The sequence below is a fragment of the Elephantulus edwardii genome, unplaced genomic scaffold (genome assembly GCF_000299155.1).
Source record: "Elephantulus edwardii isolate Elephantulus edwardi_28Jun2011 unplaced genomic scaffold, EleEdw1.0 scaffold00450, whole genome shotgun sequence".
In the NCBI taxonomy this organism is placed as follows: domain Eukaryota; kingdom Metazoa; phylum Chordata; class Mammalia; order Macroscelidea; family Macroscelididae; genus Elephantulus; species Elephantulus edwardii.
In genome coordinates, this window is record NW_006400200.1 from 121,933 (window position 1) to 132,006 (window position 10,074).

General features: G+C 37.9%; 1 pseudogene; it reads left to right on the forward strand.

Moving 5' to 3' along the window:
• The first annotated feature begins 3,706 nt into the window (after positions 1–3,706).
• LOC102863496 lies at positions 3,707–6,910 on the forward strand (annotated as a pseudogene).
• The last annotated feature ends 3,164 nt before the right edge of the window (positions 6,911–10,074 follow it).

A 10,074-nucleotide genomic window follows, 5' to 3' on the forward strand; every position in this document is an offset into this window, starting at 1 on the left:
AGCAGTTCTGATATTTTAGTTTCTAATGTGTTGGAGTGTTAACTGAAAGGTCAGTGATTCAAGAAACTACCAGCTGATCTAAGGGAGAAAGATGAGATTGCTCTCAAAAACACTGACAACTTCAGAAACCCAAAGAAGAGTCACCAGAAGTAGGAATCAATTTGACAGCAATGAATTTGGTAGCAGCAATGGCTTAACAGAATTAATATTATGTGAAATCTCTCTCATTTTTAATTATGAAGACATTCTTTTTACTGGGTTAATATGTGATATATTGATTTGAAGGAATGTCTTGCTCAAAATTACTCTAAGCTTTAGTTTGTTCTATTCTGATGTTTACCTAATCCTGTGTGAATATACACTTTTGTTCTGAATACATGGTGTGACTATGTATGTGAGATGGGTAAGTAATCTATGTACTTTGCTTTTTCTGAGTATAGATCTATAAGCAGATTGACTCTTCTTCCAATTTTGTGGAGGAGTTTAAAAATATCCCATGTACTTTATACTAGTACTTAAAATTTTAATATTTAAAAAGACAAAAGAAAACAAATATAGTCAATTGTTTTCCAAATTTGTGATATATAGGCCTAGCTATTTCACTAATTAGAATTGTATCTAAACGTCAAGAAAACAAAAATTCTTACCACTGGACCAATAGGTGACATATGACAGATGTAGCAAAAATTGAAATGGCCAACAAATTAATCTTACTTGGATGCACAATCAATACACTTAGTAGCTGCTCACAGGAGATCATGCAATGTTTTATACTGGGAAAGCATGCAGACAGGGACCTCTCCAAATTACTGAGGAGCAATAATGTTAGTTTGAAGACTAAAGTGAGCATAATTCAGACCATGGCTCTTTCAGTTACTTGTGATGCTGTTAGAGCTGAGCACTGAATAAAGATGATGGAAGAGGTGATGCCTTTGAACTATGATGTTGGAAAAGAGTAGTGAATATCCCATAAACTGCCAAAAGAATAAACAGGTATGTCATGGAGAGAGTTCAGCTGCAGAGCTTCATGGATACAAATATAACAAAGATTTATCTCAAATAATTTGGGTATGGTACTATGAGAGGTTACTCCTTAGAGATGAACATTATGTTTGGGAAGATAGAAGGATGGTAAAAGACCGGGAGACCCTCAACCAGGTAGAAGGACACAGTGACTGTGGTAATGGGTTTGACTATGTCAGAGATGATGAGGATAGCACAGGAGACGACAATGTTCAGATCTGTTGTTCATAAGGTCACAGTGAGTCGTACTTAACTCAGTGGCAGCTAACATCACAAGACTTCAAACCAACTCATGAAAGTAATTGGCCCAGAAATTTTATTTTCATACCAGTTCCTGTTTCAGCTGTTGTTGCTGTTTCTTGCTCCTGAGCGTGCTGGGGATGATGCCTCACATCCCCTCACCTTTTTTTTTCCAAAGAGGTTTTACTTTATTTTTAGTTAAGATAAATAGAGAAGTATAGGGTCCCACACAACAGCTTGTAATTAAGTTTTCCCAGTAACATTGCTTATGCTTGTCACAATATGTGAACATTCTAATTCTTTTTATTCTGTTTCTATTAATGAGCTCTCATGCCATAATCTCTAGGGAGATGGGTTGCTAACTCACATCTCTCTGGTAGTTCATGTCCACCAGTCACTCTGCAAGAGAAAGATAGGCCGTCTCCTCCTCCTGTGCAGTTTATAGTTTTGGGAACTCAATGGAAGGTCAGATGGAACATGATAGAATGGGAAAAAATTGTGAAACAGAATCTCCAATTAAAAAGAAAAAGTAAGCCCCGAAAATCCTAACTCCTGAGATCACTTCGCAGTAAAGTGTGAAATGAACTAAAAAATTATGCCACCGTTAAATACTTGTGGCATAAATACATAAATACACCTTTAAATACTATTATAGCTAATAGTAGATGAATCTTGGCTGAAAGCAGAAAGTACCAGAGGAATGTCTGTGTTTCATAGACTGAAAAGACATTTGAATGTGTGGATCACAGCAAAGCAGAGCTAACTCTGAGAAGAATGGGAATCCCAGAACACTTGATTGTTCTTATACTTGTATATAACCTATACTTGGACCAGGAAGCAGTCACCAGAACAGAGCAAGAAAACAGTGGATGGTTCAAAATCAGGAAGGGTATATGCCAGGGATATGTCCTGTCTCCATACCTTTCAATCTATATGTGGAACAAATCATCAGGGAGGCTGGGCTCCATAAAGAGGCATCAGGATTGGAGGAAGACTCATCAACAATCTGCATTATGCACATGATACAACCCTGCTTGCTGAAACTGAGAAAGACCTGAAGCACTTGTTATAGAAGGTCAAGGACTATAGCCTTCAATATGGATTGGAGCTCAGCATCAAAAAAACAAAGTTTCTCACCACTGGGCTCATCTGTCAGCATCATGATAGCCTGTGGAGAGATTGAGACTATTAATAGCTTCCGTTTGCTTGGCTTCACAATCAACTCTCTTGGTACAAGCAGCCAAGAAATTAAAAGACAAATTGCATTGGGAAAGTCTGCTGTCGGAGACCTCTCCAGAGTACTGAAGAGCAGAGATCTCAGTTTGGAGACTAAGGTGCACCAGATCCAAGCCATAGTCTTCCCAATTACTTGCTATGTGTCAGAAAGCTGAATAATGACTAAGGATGATAGAAGGAGAATTGATACTTTTGAGGTGCGGTGCTGGAGAAGAATATTGAATATATCACGAAGTTCTAGGAGAACAAACAGGTTGACCTGGAGAGGGTATAAACAGGCTGCTCCTTGGAGGCAAGGATTCTGAGATTTCGTTTGACATATTTGGGAGCAATGTTGTAAAGAGGGACCAGTTTTTAGAGAGAGACTTCATGCTTGGGAGACTAGAGGGACAGCATAAGGGAGGACCCTCAATGAGATGGATTGATTCAGTGATTGGGGTAATGGAGGTAGGTGTGTCAGAGACTCTGAGGTTGGTACAGGATAGAGCAGGGTTTAAGGCTGTTGTACATAGGGTGGTTATGAGCTGCATGCAACTCTATGGCATATAACAACAACAAACAGAAAACCAAACCAACTAACTCATTGCTGTTAATTAGGTATTAATCCATAGTAACCCAAGAAAATAAGAGGGTTTTCATAACTATAAGCTTTATGGAAGCCGACTGCCACATCATTCCTTCATGGAGTTTTTGGGGAGTTGGACCTGCTGGCCTTTTGAGTAGTATTTGAGCCCTTAACCACTGCATCATCAAGGTTATTTTTATGTCCTATAGTAAGGTAAACATCAGTATAAAAGATACATATCCAGCTAAATAAAAATTTGCGGTGGCCTGGGCTTTGTTGGAGGTAAAAAATAAAATTACAAAAAATTTAATTCAAAGAGTTAAGTGCTTAAAAAAAATCAAGTATCTATCAGTGGATGACTGGATATGTAATTGTGGTGTGTGTATATATATATAATGAAATGTTTTCTGTAACTATAAAGAATAAATTTGTCAATTATAACATGAATGAATCTAGAGAACAATATAGTGAAAGAAAGGAGTTAATTATTAAAGGATAACTATTGTATGGTCTGATTTTTCTAAAAGTTCAAGAATAGTTATATACATAAAAAGAGACATCCATGCAGTTGAAGTATGTCAGTGGGGAGGGAAGGAGGGAGAGAGCAACCAAATAAGCAAATCTGTGAAGGACGGTGCAAAGATGGAAAACTTCTCCAAGAAGAATGTTATGTCTGAGATTGCACAAGTCATGCAAGAGACACATTGCTTCTTCCAACTGATATTTAGGCTGAAACTATTTCACTGACCCTTGGAGAAGGTGATGTACTTATGGATACAGTAACAGAAAGTGGAAATGGGGTTGTGGGGGGGAGCAGCAGAAGGACAGAAAGGAAGGCAAGGAAAAAAAACAATCAACAATTAAAACTGATACTTTAGTGCTCAACAATGACAAATGGCCTCTATGATAGATCATCTGCTTCCACAATTGGATCTGATAGCATTTGTTGTCAGAGCAGAGAACCAAAGGCATGTTACTAAAGGATTACTGAAAAGGAAATACTATTATGAAGTGTCCTGCCATGACCAAGGATTGTGCAGGGTTGTGTGGTCTATCATGCAAGCTTCCTAAGCCCTAGGTACTGACAAGTTTGGATTTGGCTTTGCTGGAACAGGAAAGAAATCTCATAATAAACAATTTGAAGATTATGGAGAGGAATTTACTGTACATGATACCATTAGTACTACCTTGATATAGATAAAGATCGTGTCAAATTTAAAAAAAAATATGGAAAAGACGTTGGTCTGCCTTTTGAAATGCCATCACATGCAAAGAACTAAGCACTTTCCCCTCCCTGTGTTTTGAAGAATGCTGAACTAAAATTCAACTTTGGTGAAGAGGAATTTAAATTTCTGCCAAAAGAAAATTTTTTTGCCCTTTCTAAGGCACCAAATGATCACATTACCAAATCTCAGCACAGAGGTAGTGCCCAATTGGCACAAACAGAGTCTCTCATCCAGTACTCCATAAACTCTCTTGGGTGAGTTTGACTGAGAATGACTCAAACAAGCTTTGAATGATGCCAAACAATTTAAGAAATATATTGATAAATTAATAGAATCTCTGATAACTGGAGATGTTGCAGTCCAGAATCAGCTTTCCATTTTGGATAATGCAATAGAGATATAGGCATTCCAGGAAGATGAAATTATTTGGTGTCAATGGGAAAGCTGAACTTATCTCAAGTTAGATTCCTGGTTCTGGTTGATGTTGATGGGCTTCTTTCTCAGGGCTATTTGAATTTTGTAAACAGCATTCACAACCAGATTCTGAAGATTATTTCTGATGGAAAACTTTAGGGTTTACCCCCCCCCCGGTATTTTGGATTCTTTTGATATAAAGAAACTGTCTGAGAAGACACTGCATTTTCCCGCTTGTTGTTTTGTTAAGTGCTATCGAGTCACTTGTGACTCATAGTGACCCTATGTACAACCAACTCTGAAGCCTGCTTTCTCCTGTGCAAATCTCATTGTCTCTAACGCGCTCACTCCCATTACCCCATTCACTGAATGAATCGATCTCATCCAGGGTCTTTCAGTTGGTTTGTTTTAAAAGGAGAAGATTCTGTTCCAGATAATGGAACATTGTTGTCCCAGTGAATTCAAAACTAATAGACTCTAGAAAAAGTTTTGTCAAAACTGTGTTGGAATTGATGACATTCATGTAAGACATAACACCAGACATGGTGCTAACAGTTCAGAGACAAGGAAAAGACTGAGAATATAATTACTAAATGGGAAAAAAAGATGTGGAAAGAAGTTTCACAGAGGAAGATATTCACGTGGCCAACAGAGACATGAAGAAATGTTCAAAATCACTGGCAATAAGAGAGATGCAAATAAAAACCACAATGAAATACCATCTTATCCCAGTAGCAGTTGCAAAGTTTAACAGGACAGCAAGTAATAAATGTTGGTGAGGATGTGGTAAGTTAGGAACTCTTAGATACTGCTGGTGGGATTCCAAAATGGTATTGCCACTCTGGAAGACAGTTTGGCAATTCCTCAAAAAGCCGAAAATAGAAATTTCATATGACCTAGCTATTCCACTGCTTGGAATATATCCTGAGAAAGTTAGAACTAAGGCACAAATGAAGATTTGTGTACTAATGTTCATAGCAGCGTTATTCACCATTGCAAGGACATGGAAACAGCCCAAAAGTCCAACCACAACAAATGGACTAGAAATTCTGGCACATTCTTACAGTAAAATATTACACAGCAAAAAGGAGCAATGGTTTTGAAAATTAATACATAACTTGGGAGGGACTAAAGAGCATTATGATAAGTGAACTAACTCAGTCTTATGAGGAAAAATACTGTATAAGACCATTATTGTGGAACAGTTTTGAGGATCCAAGAGGCGTTCCGGGAGGGAGAACAGTGGGGTGAGGATGGGCAAGGTAGGGGGTTAATCATAGGGTCTCAAAATTTGATGGGTGAAGGGCAGGGTGGAGAAAGGAAATGGGAAATGTTCTGTGTGACAAACAATATATATCAACTTTGCAAGTAAACCAGTATAAAATAAAAATTTTATTAAAAATAGTCCTGAAGGGAAGAATGCTATATGGGCAATCAAGGAACACAAAGTGGATCAAGGTATCATTTTCTGTGAATCAAAATTAATTATAATAACTTGGAGCATATTTTATGTAACAAGGAGGAGAATCTGATGCAAAGGAACATCAGTTCTCATGTGTTTATCTTCATGGTGACTGAAAGCTTCATGAAAGAAAGCAAAACTTGGAAAGATTTAAGAAAGGCAATGTAAGAGTCTGGATTTGCACAAATGTGGCTGTGAGAGGAATGGATATCTATGGTATTCCTTATGTTATAAATGTCACCCTGCCTGATGAAAAGTAAAACTGTGCACATAAAATTGGCACATCAGGAAGAGCTGAAAGTTTGAGCCTGGTCATTTCTCTGGTAATAACAGAAAAAGAGAAGATTTGGTACCATGCTTAGCTCTGGTGGCCTAGTGGCAAGAAGATGCACTGCAATTTTGAAGGCACATAATTTGAGGCCCCCAGCTGCTCTGTGAAAGAAGGATGGGCAGTCTCCTTCTGTGTAAATAACTGCCTCTGAAAACCCACCAGAGGGACATCTACGGTTTGGTTCAAATTCAATGGTATATAACATGTAGCAGCCATGGAAAGAAGTGTTATAGCACAAGACTCAAGGAAGATTGTGACCGTTTCATATGGTACAATGAGATGTAGTAACTATCTGAGAAAGGAGAACACCTGAATGATATCATTCCTCAAGTTGAACCAGATAAAAGATGCCAGTGGATGACTTTTATAGGAATGTAACCTATAGTAAAAAAAAAAAAAAGGGTGATTGGTAATGAAAGCTAAAAGAGTTTAAAACTGTATTGTTGTTCAGTGCCGTTGAGTCATAGGTGACTCATAGCGACCCTATGAATGAAAGTCCTCGACACTTATGTGTGTGACTTTCATCCTTTCTCCAGGTTCATAGAGTTTCCAGAGGCAAGCTATTTATGGAAGTGGATGCCACTCCTGCTTCCAAGCTTGTTTTAACTGGGGAGTGCCACCAAACACTGTCCACCATGGGTAAACATTATCACATTTGACACATAAGTGTCACAGTGTTCAGCTTCACAGAGACCACAAATTACCTCTGTACGGCATGTGGACAAACCGGGGCTATACGACCTAGAAAAATGTTTGACCAACAACAATTTAAAACAGGCCTTAGGGCCATGGATTAGAATCAACCACCTTTGGCTTGGTAGCATCACTTTCGGTCCACTAGGCCAACTGGTCTCTCTTGATGTTGTTCAGTGCCATCGAGTTGTAGGCGACTCATAGCGACCCTATGAAGGAAAGTCCTCGGCACTTGCATGTGTGACTATATTAGAATAAAATAAATTTAAAAGAAAGAAATACATGTGTTATTTTCCTGGCTTAAGAAAAAGAAGTGAGAATCACTTCTTGATAATAAAGATCCAGACTCATTTTCATGGAGTTGGTTCTGACTCATAGTGACCCTCCATCAATTTGTAAAGATTGTAAATCTTTACCAGGGGATAGTTCCCTTTTTTTCTCCCCATGAAGGAGCTAGTAGATTTGAATTAATGGCCTTTTGGCTAGCAGTGCAACATGTAGAATACTGTGTCACCAAGATTCCTTTGTTAGATAATTGCTATTTTAGGTATGGAGAAAATCAATAATGATATGAAAAGAGTTTGTGCAATTTGTCCCAGGTAAATTAAGACACAGAGAGATATTCAAGGATAAAGGAAAATTATGTTAAATGTCATGTACAATTTTGTGATAATATTAATGGTGCTATTGAGTCATGCACTACTTATAGTGACCCTATGAAAAGCCAAGGTGAAACCTGCCCTGTCCTGTGCCATCCTCATCATCTCTGAGACAGTAGAGCCCATTGCTAAAGTCACAGTGTCAAACCATCTTGTTGGGTGTCTTCCTCTCCTTCACTGATCTTTCAACTTTCCAAGGATGATGTCTCTCTATATAGAACTGCCTCACCTAGCTATACGCCCAAAGTATGAGAGATGAAGCATAACGATTTTTGCTTCCTAGAAGCACTCTGGCTGCACTTTTCCCAAGACAAGTCTGTTTGCAGCCCATGAGATATCCAGAACCCTTCTCCAACATCACTACTCAAAGACTTCAATTCTTCTGTCATCCTTATTCATTGTCCAGCTCTCTGGTGTGAAGCAGGTGATTGAGAAGATCCTAGTCTGAATCAGGTGTGCCTTACTCTTCAGCATTTTGGAGAGGTCTGTGACAGCAGACTTTCTCAAAGTAATACATCTCCTGATAGCCTCAAGGATTGTTGATACAAGCAAGATGAAGTAATAGACAGCTCCAATCTTTTCTCCATCTATCATAATGTCGACTTTTGATCCTTTGGTGAGGATCTTTCTCTTCTTGATGTTAAAATGTAATCCATGCTGAAGGCTATAGTCTTTGATCTTCTACAGCAATTGTTTCATATCCTTCTCACTTTCTGCAAGCAAGTTGTGTCATCAGCATAATATAGATTGTCTACGAATCATTCTTCAATCCTGATATCACATTCCTCTTCATAGAATCTGGCTTCATAAATTATTTGCTCAGCATGCAGATTAAATAGATCTGGAGAAAGAACACAATCCTGGTGTATACCCTTCTTGATTTTAAACCATACAGTAGGCCCAAGAGCTGGAATTTGAATGCACAAAATTCACCTCAAGGTGGATAAGAGACTTGGGAGTAAAGCCCAAAACTATAAAGTTCATAAGAGACAAACTGAGAAGTCAAGCTTAGAAGTCCTAGTCTATGGTATAAAGAGACTGGAAATTCAGCCAGAAATGTACAGTATGAAGAGGATAAAATTGATGGATGGGACCTTCTAAAGATTAAATCTCTGTGTTCATAAAAAAAATTTCCAGTAGGGTGAAAAAGAAAACCTACTGACTTGGAAAAAACATGTGGCAATACCATCCCAAACAAGAATCTCATAATGAAAGTTTATAGAATACTCCTGGGACTCCACAAGAAAAAGACTGATAACCCAACTACAAAATAGGCAAAAAATATTGAAAGAACTTTCACAGAAGAAGATACTCAAATGGTCAACAGATATATGAAAAAATGCTCTAAATCACTGGCTATAAGAGAGATACAAATCAAAACTACAATGAGATACCATCTCCAGTAGCAGTGGCAAAGTTTAACAAGACGGCAAGTAATAAATATTGGAGAGAATGTGATGAGATAGAAACTCTTTTACATTGTTGATGGGATTGTACAATGGTAAAACCACTCTGGAAGGCAGTTTGGTGCTTCCTCAAAAAGCTGAACATAGAAATTCCATATGCTTGGAATTGCTTGGAATATACTCCAAGAAAATGAGAACTGAGGCTCAAATGGAAATTTGTACACCAATGTTCACAGCAGCATTATTCACCATCATAAGAACATGGAAACATCCCAGATATCCAACTGAAATAGATTGAGATGTTATGGTACATTCATACAGTGGAATACTATGTAGAAACACAGTAAGCATTTTGTAAATTACTAACTAACTTGACAGTGATTGGAGAACATTATGCTGAGGGAAGTAACTCAGTCCTACAAGGACAAATACTGTATAAAACCATTATTGTAGAATGATATGAGGATACAAGGTAGGGAAGGAAGAGGGTAAAAATAGGGGGGTGAAGATGTGAGGGGAAGTAGAGTGGTGATCATAGGACTGCACAATTTGATGAATGGGTGGGATGAAGAAAATGGCAAGGATCTTTTGTAAAAACAATGTATACGAACTTTGTAAATAATTCTGAATAAACAACAATCAGCAACAAAAACAGAACAAACCATGCAGTGTTCCCTTGCTCTGTTAGCACAACAGCTTCTTGGTCTACATATAGATTACATATGAGCACATTTAAGAGTTTTGGAATTCCTTTTCTTCTCAATGTTAGTCATAATTTGTTATGATCCATACAGTTAAATGTATATATATGTATATAAT